The sequence below is a fragment of the Cydia pomonella genome, chromosome 16, assembly GCF_033807575.1.
Source record: "Cydia pomonella isolate Wapato2018A chromosome 16, ilCydPomo1, whole genome shotgun sequence".
Classification (NCBI taxonomy): domain Eukaryota; kingdom Metazoa; phylum Arthropoda; class Insecta; order Lepidoptera; family Tortricidae; genus Cydia; species Cydia pomonella.
In genome coordinates this window covers 18,304,603-18,318,358 of record NC_084718.1, presented here as the reverse complement: position 1 = coordinate 18,318,358, position 13,756 = coordinate 18,304,603, and positions in this window count along the sequence as shown.

The window sequence follows — 13,756 nt, the reverse complement described above, 5'->3', positions numbered from 1 at the left end:
TGCTTGCGAGCAGGCTAATTTTGCCTTGCTTTTAAAAGATCTAATTAGTTTATTTTGAGAGATTTAAACTTTAATTTGTTATTGATTTTAACTGCTTATTTAAAATAATGATTCTTTTACCGTCCTATCTTGATTTTGATTTGACTATTCATTTTTGAAGCCATTTACTTTTATAATCATAAATCCATAGTTTTTAGCAGAGCATAACTTTGTTTTATGATGAATCACAATAATAACATAATTATATCTTCATTATGATGTCTTTAAATTGATAATTAAACTATTTTAGTGCTAAAATAATATTGTTTTATTACAATCTTGGTAAATTTTGAATTCAGTGGCACCCTTTTTATTAATATTGATTTCGGTGAGTGTGTTTGATTTCAGTGTTTAGAAAAACTCAAATATCTCGCGAACCTTCACGTCTATAAGGAGGCCTTCACTACCAATATTTTTTAAATTGAAGCCTACTTGTTAATTTTAACATCACATGTCTATAAAGTAAAAAAAAAAAATCGGCACCGAAGTCAGGCACCGAACGTCACCTCTGAGAAATGCCCAATTAGTATTGGGAAATGGTTACTACTTAAAAGATCATCGTGGACAGAAAACGAACAGCTAGAACTAACTGCCGGCGAAGCAAACACTAAATCAAGAATGTTGCCTTGTTGGCCAAACGGGTCGAAAGTGGTTTCAGAGAAATCATTTAAACAAACTAGGTTATATTTGTCTACAAAAGAACTAATAACATTGCCTCTACTGTTATTACGACGGCATCCCCATGCTGAATTATGAGCATTAAAATCGCCTATGAGCAACTAGTTCCTACTGGTAATTTTAGAAAAGGAATTGAGTAACATATCTGAATTAAATCTACCATTAGGAGAGGGAGGTATATATAGACAAAGTATCTCAATAACAGTAGAGCCAATGATTATAGACAATAACAGGTTTTGAAAATGATAACTAGAAGGTGTGTTAATCAGAGTAAAAGAAAACTTAGCTTTACTGCCACTGCAATGCCTCCATGAGGGCGATCAGAGTCTCGGCGCACAATCCTGTAACCTAGTAACTTAAAAGATTTGGAAGGTTCTAACCAAGTATCATTTAATAAAATTATATCAATATTATTGCAAGAAATGAAGTGTTTTAATTGGTCTATTTTAGTGATGATGCTGCGTGAATTCCAATGAAAGATATTAAGGTTATCAATGTTGGTTATCCATTATTGAGTAGACAGATTATTAATTAGAGTTTATTTTATTAATTTACTACTTATAGGAGCATCAATATTCAGTTGTTTAGACTTAATTAATTCTATTAATGTTTTGGTAAAAACATTTAGTACCTCATCAGAATTAATTAAATCTGTAAACAGAGCTCTGGATTGAGGCCCCTGGAGGGGCTTTTTGGGATGTGGATGCGGCGGAGATGTGGTAGGGGCACCAGGAATAACTGGAGTCTTGGCTGATACTGTTGCACATATCATCTTTCCATTTATCCTATCCTTGACCTCTTGATTTTTTGCAGCTTTGACAGGACAGACATTACTTACAGCCATGTGAGGGCCGCTGCAGTTGACACATTTTAAATTGGATTTACCTGTACAGTCCTTGAATAGATGGCCAGTACCACAAATTGAACACACTTGGGGGCTTCTACAGGAACCACGTCCATGGCCAAACTTATAACATACATAGCACTGGCGAATTGGCTTCACATATTCTTTAACATCGAACCAGATGTAGTCATAAGTGATATGATCAGGTCGTAACGAGCCTAGAAATGTAATCAAAATAGTAGGTGTTGGTCAAGTTGAGCCATCAGCTGCATTTTTTCTTGTAAATCGCTTAACTCCAATGATGTCAGCAGTAGACTTCAGGTACTTCAAAAGTTCTTCTTCCGTAATTTCAATAGGTACTTTAAGTATACCTAAGCATTCCAGGTGATCATAAGGGATTTTGGCTTGCCAATTATGTGACTCTAACATCTGGGTATTTAGAAGAAAGTTGTTGGCATCTTTCTTGTTAGTGAAGAAGACTTTAATCATGAAATTTCCAATTTGTTTGACATGGCTTAGTCCAAGACACGCTTCAAGGATACATGTGGCCTGCATAACGACACAGCACAATTGACACAATCAACAGCAAAATTGCTACATCGACAGCAAAATTGGATATACTCTTTTATTGTCTTCTGTATATATGTGGGTATAATCCTTGTAATAGATTATAGTATCTGTGGTCACACACATAAAATAAAGATGTCGTCTTGTTAACTAATTGCAGTTTTATTAAAACATTATAACATTATTATATGGCGCAGTCGTTCGTTTATAATGTGGAAAATAGAAGATTAGACTGATAATTACAAAATGGAGTCATTAAAACAGACGCCACCATTATCACTAGTATGCGACTTGTCGCAAAACTTTAAAAGATGGGAACAGAGATTCCTGCTGTATTTCAAGGCGTCGGGGGCTGAGGATAAACTGAACAAGGAAAGCCAGAAGGCGTTACTTCTACATGTCATAGGAGAGGATGCATTAGAAGTGTATAATACTTTAGACATACCGGAAGAGTCAGATGTCAAGGACATCTTAAAGAAAATTGGTGAATATTGTTCACCAGTAAAAAATGAAACGATGCAACGGCATCTCTTCTTTACAAGAGAAAAAAAAGAGTCGGAGTCAGTAGACGAATTTGTAACAGCGTTGAAAACATTGAGTGTGGATTGTAACTTCGAGAAACTGAAGGACGGTTTAATTAAAAGTCAGATTATTCGTGGTATAGGAGATTCCAAGCTTCAAGAAAAACTTCCGCAATAAACGGGCCTAGACCTCCCGAAATGTATATGCATTTGTAAAGCATCAGAACTTGCATCAGAAAATGTGAAGAAAATGGCCACTGATGTTCAGGTACATGAAGTGAATAAAATATCTCATAAGTATGATAAGCAGAAAAATGAGAAGTCGCAAGGAAATCGTGACCGTAATGAAAGATTCCAGGAACAGCAGCGAGAGAGTCAAAGTTTAAATAACCGCTTGAAGTATAGTAAATTGTTAACCAAGGGATGAAACGGTACCTTTCACCCGAGTTAAACAAATAGGCAAATTTGGACCTATGGTTCAACATCGCCAACAAACTGCATAAGCAGTTTGGCGAGTAACTTTAAAATTGATTATGTATATGTGCCTTTGAAAAATAAATGACACTTTTTTTTTTTCTTTCGGGACGATTATCTCCGAATATATTCACTTTATCAAGAAATGTTTCTCGAAAACCCTTATTAGTTTTGAAAGACCTTTCCAACGATACCCCACACTCTAGGGTTGAAGCGAAAAAAAAAATTCACCCCCACTTTACGTGTAGGGGAGATACCCTAAAAAAAAAAAATTTTTAGATTTTATTGTACGACTTTGTCGGCTTTATTGATTTATATATCCATGCCAAATTTCAGCTTTCTAGCACTAACGACCACGGAGCAAAGCCTCGGACAGACAGACAGACAGACAGACAGACAGACAGACAGACAGACAGACAGACAGACAGACAGACGGACATTAAATAAAATAAATAAATAAATAAATATTATAGGACATTATTACACAAATTGACTAAGTCCCACAGTAAGCTCAATAAGGCTTGTGTTGAGGGTACTTAGACAACGATATATATAATATATAAATATTTATAAATACTTAAATACATAGAAAACACCCATGACTCAGGAACAAATATCCATGCTCATCACACGAATAAATGCCCTTACCAGGATTTGAACCCGGGACCATCAGCTTCGTAGGCAGGGTCACTATCCACTAGGCCAAACTGGTCGTCAAACATGGCGAAACTATAAGGGTTCTGTTTTATGCCATTTGGCTACGGAACTCTAAAAAGCAGTGTTATCGTTGCGGTTATTATCATGGGTTTAAATGCCCAGCATTTGGGTATCGATGCAAAAAATGCAATCGTTATGGGCACTATGCTAAAATGTGTAAGACCTCTCAAGTGCATGGAGTAAATCAAAATAAGTCTACGGATAGTGATGACTCAGACATTGTAATAGGTATGGTACAACATAATAAAAATTTGAAGGAATCTTTGTATGAGCCCCTATGGATAAATAATAAAATTGTAGATGTTAAGCTAGACACGGGAAGTGACTGTGATGTAATGCCATTACATATTTAAAAAAAATTGTCATTAGATCATAAAATAACCGAAAGTAGTTCAAAACTTTGTAATTATAATGGCTCAGAAATTGAAAGTATAGGACAAGTATTATTGAAATGTCAACTAATAAATGGAAAAAATGTTCAATTATTGTTTCAGGTGGTTGATGAAAACTCAATAGCAGTCTTAGGTTACAAAACTATATTTTCACTGAAATTAATGAAGCGTAAGTATTTAAATCAAATAAAACTTAATGTAAATGGTGACTATGAACAGATTATTAAGGACAATATAGATTTATTTGATGAACAATTAGGTTTGTTTAAAGATGTAGAGTACGAGATAAAGTTAAAAGATGATTATCAACCAAAAATTGAACCCTGCAGAGGTGTGCCTATGGCATTACATGAGTCACTTAAGAGAGAACTTGTAAAAATGGAAAAATTAAATGTAATTAAAAAAAAATCTGAACCAACAGACTTCGCTAGTAAAATAGTAATTGTAAAAAAACCTGATGGTAAATTAAGAGTATGTTTGGATCCTAGTAACCTTAACAACTGCATAAAAAGAGAACACTTTAAATTGCCAACTTTTGAAGACGTATCGGCTACAATGGCTGGTGCTACTGTGTTCAGTAAGTTAGATGCTTCAACTGCCTTTTATTTAATCAAACTCAGTGAGAAAAGTTCGAAGCTCTGCACTTTCGCAACACCATTTGCTCGATACTGCTTCTTGAGGTTACCATATGGATTAGCTTCAGCGCCAGAAATTTTTCATAGGCAATATAGTCAAATATTTGAACAGGTGTCTGGTTGCGAGGCTTTCATTGACGATTTAATAGTTTATGGAAAAACTAAGGAAGAACATGCGATTGTTGGAAGTACTAAACATTGCTAAAGATAATGGTATTAAATTTAGCCTAAAAAATGTGAATTTGGTGTTTCAGAAATAACTTACTTAGGGCACATATTATCAAAAGATGGCATCAAACCTGACCCAAGAAAAGTACAAGCAATATTAAATCTTGAGAAACCCAAAAATGTAGCAGAACTGCAACGGGCTATAGGTATGATTACATATGTTGCTAAGGTTATCCCATCATTGTCTGAAGTTTGTCATCCACTAAGAAAATTAGTAAGAAAGGGTGTAGATTTTATTTGGACTAAAGAACAGGATGATTCTTTTAAACAGTTAAAAGATATCTTAATTTCACAACCAGTGTTGCAATTTTATGACCCTAATAAAAATTGTAAATTGTCAGTAGATGCCTCAAAAAACTCGTTAGGTGCGGTTTTGCTTCAAAATGATCTTCCGGTTGCGTATGCATCTAAGGCAATGATTTCTACACAGCAGATGTACGCACAAATTGAAAAAGAAATGCTTGCTATAGTCTATGGATGCTTGCGCTTTCACCAGTATGTTTATGGTAAAACTGTAGAAGTGGAGTCAGACCACAAACCACTGGAAATTATATTTAAAAAGCCCTTATGTGATATTCCACTGCGGTTACAAAGAATGAGGTTACAATTGCAAAAATATGACTTAATTGTAAAGTACAAGCCAGGTAAAGAATTATTGTTAGCAGATTCCCTATCACGCAATTTTAATAAATCTAAAGATGATGATACAGTTTTGGAAGATTTAGTAGAACCTCATGTAAGCATGATAAGATGTAATTTGAAAATTTGGTCAGATAAGTACAATCACATTAAATCAGAAACTTCTAAAGACAAACATCTGGCTGAACTGATAAAATACATAAGAAATGGGTGGCCAGATTACTTAAAACCGTATTATACATTTAAGGAAGAATTGTTCATTTTCGATGATTTAGTTTACAAAAACAGTTGCCTAGTTATTCCATTATCACTGAGACAAGAGATGTTGAACAAAATTCATTACAATCATTTAGGCATTGAAAAATGTAAATCCAGAGCTAGAAAGTGCTTATTCTGGCCTAAAATGTCAGTAGATATTGAAAACAAAGTTGCCAATTGTAATACTTGTAACAGGTTTAGAAAAAATAATTGCAAGGAGCCCATGATAATAAGAGATTTTCCAGATGAACCGTGGTCGATGCTAGGTTGTGATGTGTTTCATTATAAAAATGATAACTATATCATAGTGGTCGATTATTTTAGTAAATATGTGGAGATAGCTAAATTAGATAACCTGTCAGCTGAAAATACCATCAGTGTACTAAAAAGCATCTTTAGTAGACATGGCATACCAGATGTACTGTTTTCAGATAACGGCACAAATTTTTCTAGTTATAAATTCAAGGAGTTTGCTAAGGAATGGGAATTTGAACATAAAACAAGTAGCCCACTCTATGCTCAGTCTAATGGGCTTGCAGAAAGATTCATACAAACCGTAAAAAATATCTTTAGAAAGGCTGATTATGAACGTAAAGATAAGGATCTAGCTCTCTTCTAGATAAGGATCTTAACTTAGAAACACACCGATATTACATGATTCAGAACTTAAAACTTCATCAGAATTATTAATGGGTAGGCAAATAAGAGGCCTACTGCCTATAAAATAAAAATATCAGGAACATACTAACATGGAAAGTAGATTATACAATAATGCTAATAAACTAAAATATTACTATGATAGGAATACTAGAGAAATGCCTAAGTTAGTACCAGGACAAAATGTCATTATTAAAGATAACTCTAATAGAAAACCTAATTTATTTGGAAAAGTGTTATGTCGGGATGTGAGACCTAATTCATATGTTGTAAAAACAGAGAAAGGAAATGTTATTAACAGAAATAGGAGGTATTTAATACATAATAAGTCTGATGTAAAAATCAATAACAGTAATGACTATTACAGTGTAAGCCCTGATACTGAACCTGTCTGTCCTGAGTCTACCAGTCCTCAACCTGATAATTCTATCATTCCTACTGATAAGGCATTGGATGAAAGTGGTGGTGTAGATGTGAATTTGGATACTTCAGTTCACAATTCACACAGAGGTAATACCGATTTACCAAAAAAAAAAATGTGATTCTGAAGTATACACATCAAGAAGTGGTCGAAATGTTCAAAAACCTAAGTATTTGTCAGATTATGTCATTGATTAAGTTTTAATTATTAGTTGTTTAGGTAGCCTAGATACTAATACTTAATTTAAAAGAAAGGATATGTAATAGATTATAGTATCTGTGGTCACACACATAAAATAAAGATATCGTCTTGTTAACTAATTGCAGTTTTATTAAAACATTATAACATTATTGTAATCCTTAAATAGTCCTCTTTTGTTCTATGGAATCTAAGAGGGTGGAGTCACCAGAAGAAACTAACTGGCTAAGTATCTATAAACAGATAGGCGATAATATCTAATAGCATTAAAGTACCTACTGGATTTAAACCTCTCTAGATAAACAGGTAACGAGTTCTATCAATACACGACTTTTATACGGACAACGTCAATGTCATTGTCTAAAAGGGCGGGAAACTTCAGGGGCGGTGGACGCGGTTGAAACTGTATTTTAAAGGATTTGAGTTTGTATTTAGTGTATATATTTGTAGATTTAGATTCACTTTTTAATTATTTTTAGTAGTTAGGTGTATATAGTAATCGGTAAGTGATAATTATATGTAATTTCTTATGGGGGATGGCGAGCCCCCTAACCCTGGGGGAACGATTCCCTCAGGGTCAAAAACACCAATGGATTTTTTAATTTCTGCGATAGAGTCATCGATGGATACTGATGTATCAAACACTACGGACGTAACTTTAAAGAGGAAAATACTTTCACGTAATTTCAATAGGTACTTTAAGTATCCCTAAGCATTCCAGGTGATTATAAGGGATTTTGGCTTACCAATTATGTGACTCTAACATCTGGGTATTTAGAAAAAAGTTGTTGGCATCTTTCTTGTTAGTGAAGAAGACTTTAATCATGTAATTTCCAATTTGTTTTACATGGCTTAGTCCAAGACACGTTTTAAGGATACGTGTGGCCTGCATAACGTCAATTTTGGTGTTAGGTGAAGACATCGACGGCAAAATTGGATATTCTCTTTTATTGTCTTCTGTATATATGTGGGTATAATCCTTAAATAGGGTAGAGGCACCTATTACCGTGGTAGTTAAGGAACTTTTCAAAAGAGATCCAAAAATTAAGGGTATCAATGCTGTCTAACAGCCAGGAATATTTTTTTTTCATCGGAGCATTTAATGAACTTTCCGTTTCACACGTTTTTGGATTCATTTTGGGTTATTATATGTATTAAAATATTTTTTGAAGCCAAAATGACCAAATCTTCTATTACCGTGGCAAGGGCCAGGTTGTGATTCTATTATCGCGAATTGAGCTTTCATTACCGAGGGTACAATTGGCATGATTTTTCTGCACTCGTTAACAGAAACCAAACTCAAAATTCGAAACCTAATACCGAGGGTTAAATCAATAATAACGACGTGGGTTCTGTATATTATTTTTGTGTCATTAAGTTTAATAATGACACAAAAATAAAAAATAAAACTATAGGAGTATGTTTAAAAATAAGAGATATATTCGAAGAGATTATAATTACACTTTGGCACAATCAAATACTATAAAATAGTTAACTTACCAAGTACCCACGAGTACCTGTATAACAAGTTATAAGTTGAATGTTTTACATGTAAAACAACAAAAATTATTGTTAGTAAAGTTTTACTAAGGACGTATATGACAAATAGGCCTGCCTGTTATTAAATAAAGTAATTTTTAAATGCTATAAAGATTGATAAGAATGTGTCTTACTGACAATTAGCTGCACAAAAAAAAAAACAAGTAAATAACATTTTCTCATAAGGCACAGCGTAAATTATAGTCAAAATTTTATAAGCTGGACGTTTACTACCTGAGTGAAAGTTTACCACAGTGAAATGGTAAACGTCCACCTCATAAAATTTCGACTATATATAAAAACATGAAATTTTTTAATTCTAATATTTTTGATAAGGTAATTAAGTTAAATAAAGTCTCTCACATATTATGTGTTATAATTTACCCGTTTATAATTAACAAATCACAGTACTTTTCTTATTGCTGATTCTTATAGCTAAAAAAATCATGTCTGAGATTTTGGACTACTGTATAAATAAAATTATATAAAAAAAAATTAATCGGAACTGTCCGGCAGTTGGGTACCCTTCCTTGTCAGAGTAATAACTGAATCAGAAAACAGAAGAATTTAAATCTGATAATGATAACTGAAGTCTAAATTTTATCAACGAAATCTGTACTTGCGGTACCCTAAATGCGATATTTCAATACAATACCAAATAGTCACTCGGTAATAGATAACTCTTTAAGAGCCTATTACCGACCCATTCGATATTTCTCTGGGTCGGTAATAGATTTCTATACATTCTATTACCGAGGGTAATCTGATCATACCATCGGTAATAGGCTTAATTTGGAGTTTAATTAAACCTAATTCCGACCCATAAAAAGAATAAAACACAGATGGTTTTTCAAATCAAATCAAACACGTATATTACAAGCTTCTTGTAAAGACAAAATCACATAACTGGCAAGTAAATTTTAGGATTTAACTCAAAATAAAAAAAAGTTGACAGATTAAGGGTTCCCATAGAAACAAGGAAATCGGTGCTGAAGTTTTTGTCAAAAATTAAGGGTTAGTTGAATACTTTCCATACCACGGAAATAGCTCTTTAATAGCGTGAATAGATCAAGATTGGAATAAATAAAAGAAATTTAAAATTGATAATTTGTACCAAAACTAAAGAGTACATAACAAAACTACCACTTTTTTTATTACCGTGGCATACCACGGAATTACTTACCACAGAAATAATTGGCGCCTATCACCGCTGTATTTTATTTTCAATTTTAAACGTATTTCCCGGTCGAAAAACTAAGTTAAAAGTAATTCAAAATCGTGTAGAAAACAATACACAACCTCTTAAAAGGCATTGCACTAGTTTATTTGCCATAACTATTAAGTAAAACACTAAGTAAGATTGGAGTGCACTTACCTGTGGTGTCACGCGTCTGTATGGAACAACCGGTTCTTGCGCCGCCGTCGCACAAACTGACGAATCGCGAGTTTTTTGTTACACGCACACAAATGCACACTAATGAGCACGATAGACCAATGAATGAGCTTGTTTTGTGTATGCTTTATTTCTTAGGGAATAGATCTGTTTGCTTGCAAAATGAGTATTTGTAAACACCGCGGTGTTAGACGTCGATTTTGATACCCGCGTTAATAGCCGCCGTTACCCTAGTCCTCTTTTGTTCGATATAAAATTTGCCGCCATTTTGGTTGGTAGAGACTGTAGCCCTTCACAGGCTTCACCTGATTTGCGATAGTGGCGGCAAGCGTCTTGCCGCCACTATCCCCAATTATTATTACCTAATTACTTTACCTCATTGGTAAATAATACTCGAAATATGAATAAGAAGTCAAAAAAGGGCTGTAGGAAAGAATTTACAAAATTAATTTCAAAAGTTCCGCTGATGCCGACGAAGTTCCCGCCCTTTTTCATTACAACTTGAGTTGACAATGACAACGACCGGAACTTACTATGTAGGGTAATAATGGCCGCCATTTTGATTATATCACTTCCGGTCAAGATTTAGATTGGGCAACCGGCAAATTCGGATTTAGCGGGGTCAGATTAGGTAAAAAACCCCGGTTGCCAAAACGTAATATGATTTGCCAGTCCACATCGTTTTTTTTTTCAAAAATATTACCTAAACTATAAGAACCATTATAATATTTTTCACATAGCTTGAGTTCTGTGACAGCTGTCATCTCAATACAATTTCTAACCTTTAAATGCTAAATTGTATTGAGATGACAGCTGTCACAGAACCCAAGCTATGTGAAAAACATTATAATAGCATTTTAAACGCAACGGATTATTTAGTAAAACGGAAATTATATTATTTCTCGGGCCCGATATCGGGTCTGATATCAGGCCTGATAAAGTGTGGATGTAATTGGTACCTTAGAGACAAAGTATTTTTACATGCCAAATATGTTCAGGGGGCCTACCGCGAAAACCGAAATTTGCAAATTGCGGGGATCTTTCTCTTTTACTCTCACTCAGACGTAATTAGAGTGACAGAGAAAAATGCCCGCAATTGACGAACTTCAATTTTCACGGTTATAGCCCTGGTATTTCGTGAAACGGAAAACAACTCTAGCTAGGGCCCGACGTCGGGCCCGTTGCAGCGTGAGGATCTAATTGGCCCTTGAGACGAATTTCATATTTTCTATGCAAGACTAGTCAAGTCATAAGCAAGCCTCAGAAACCGGTTAAATTGCCAAACCGTTATCATGTACTTGGCGCAAAACCTTTTAATTTCGTTCATGAAACAGTTATGCTTAAACCGGTTTTAGGAGAACGTTTACAGAATGTTCTTGTTAGATTAACCGGTTTATATACAAAAACCGGTTTCTTCCTATGTTGATGTCTTTGTTTACGCGGCACTCCCCAGGGAGCCTACCGCGGAAACCGTAATTCGCAAATTGCTGGGATCTTTCTCGTTTACTAATTAGATTGACAGAGAGAAATGCCCACAATTTGAAAACTGGCCTGGCCGGCTGGCCCTCTCGTCACTCGTCGAATAAACCGGTATATTTAGGTTAAAAAACCGGCCAAGTGCGAGTCGGACTCGCACAGGAAGGGTTCCGTACCATTATCTATAAAAACGGTTACTCATCCAATCCAAGTACTGACCCCGCCCGACGTTGCTTAACTTCGGTTATTGGATGAGAACCTCGAGATTGGAAAGACATATTTATTTTAGGTATTTGTTGTTATAGCGGCAACAAAAAATACATAATCTGTAGAAATTTCAACTGGCTAACTATCACGGTTCATGAGATACAGCCTGATGACAGACGGACGGACGGACGGACGGACGGACAGCGGAGTCTCAGTAATAGGGTCCCGTTTGACCCTTTGGGTACGGAACCCTAAACTGTATAAAATTTTTAGGTTTAAATATTGACAGTCACTTGCATTGGAAAAACCATGTAGAGACAATATGTTCGAAATTGGACAGATTTGTATTTGCCTTGAGAAAACTTGTTAAAACAGTCTCGACAGAAGCTGCAATTACGGCCTACTATGGCCATGTATCTTCTATTTTAAACTACGGCCTCCTACTCTGGGGGAACTCTGTTCATATCGAGAAAGCTTTAAAACTACAAAAAAAAATGCGTCCGCGCAAGAAATATAATATTTTACCTTTAGCATGCATGTATATCAGAAAAGTTTGTCTGTTTGTCAAAGCTAATATGAAATATTTTAAGTTACGCTCTGATGTTTTTAAAGGAAATCAGCGAACACAGTACAAAAATCTGCTTTATCAACCTCCCTGTCATGCTGCCATTTATAAGCGTAATGCATGCAATATACCTAATTATTGAAATTTATAATAAGCTTCCTAATAATATCAAATTATTGTATGATTTTGAATTTAAGACAAAATTAACGAGATGGTTTCAGGAACATTGTTTCTACTCTGTTAAGGAGTATCTGGAGTTGTAAATAATTTTAATGCTGTCGATACTTATTCCTAAAATTTGCATGCGAAATGGCTGAATATTGTTACTCACTATTTATAAGGACACCTTTGTACACAGTGCCGGATTAAGAAATTTTGATGCCCTAAGCATTTCTAGATCTTGGTGCCCCCTCTGCCTAGGCTCATCCAGATTACATTGACAACATTGATTTTTTTTGGTAAACTAAGTGACGTTCATGGTCGCATTACTGCTGCAATTTGTATTTTCAATCCATTACTTATTTTATCAAGGAAATTGACAGTGCTGCAGCAGTAACGTTGCAACAGTAATGCTGGTGCAGTCGCCATCCTATTGTCACCTTTATCAAAGCATGCGTGAACTAAATGACTGAAATTACCTATATCTATGATTGTGTACTTGCCTTTCCGGCTAACTATGTGATTAAAACCTGCTTTGGTTCACTTCACAAATAAACTCTAGAAGTAACATGACCAAAAGTAACGCGAAAGTTACATAAGGACTGAGGCCCAAAGGCAATTGTAAATTCGTATGTGCGACAGGGAGACAACACGTCGAACGTGGTTCGCGGTTGACCCTCAGTTGTTTCTACCGTGGCGAGCAATCGTGCGAGGCCGAAGGCCAAACTGCAGGATAGCAGTGCTTGGAATTGAACCAATGGTGGCAATAGTCAAAAAACGAATCCAACGGCCATGCTCATAAGGTTGAAGATCCAGAGTGCCCACTTGGCGCTTCCGAGCAAGACCTAAAGGCGGAGTTGCGAGAGAGCTGGGGAGCTAAAAAATACCCAGTGTAAGCGAGGACTAAGGTCGAGCTCCACACAGGGTTGAAAAGAGAGCTTTTCTGAGAAGCGCATTCATGTGAGGCCAAAGGTCGAGCTTCAGCAGGGCCGAGCTCTGGCAAGAATCTATGGCCTTAAAAAACTAAGTCGAAAGCTGAGCTCTTCATAAGGCTGAAAGCGCGGTCCGATCGGCGCTTTTACGTATGAGGCCAAAGGCCACGCTGCAAGAAAGCAGAACTTGGAATTGAGAAATTGTGTGAATGAGGTC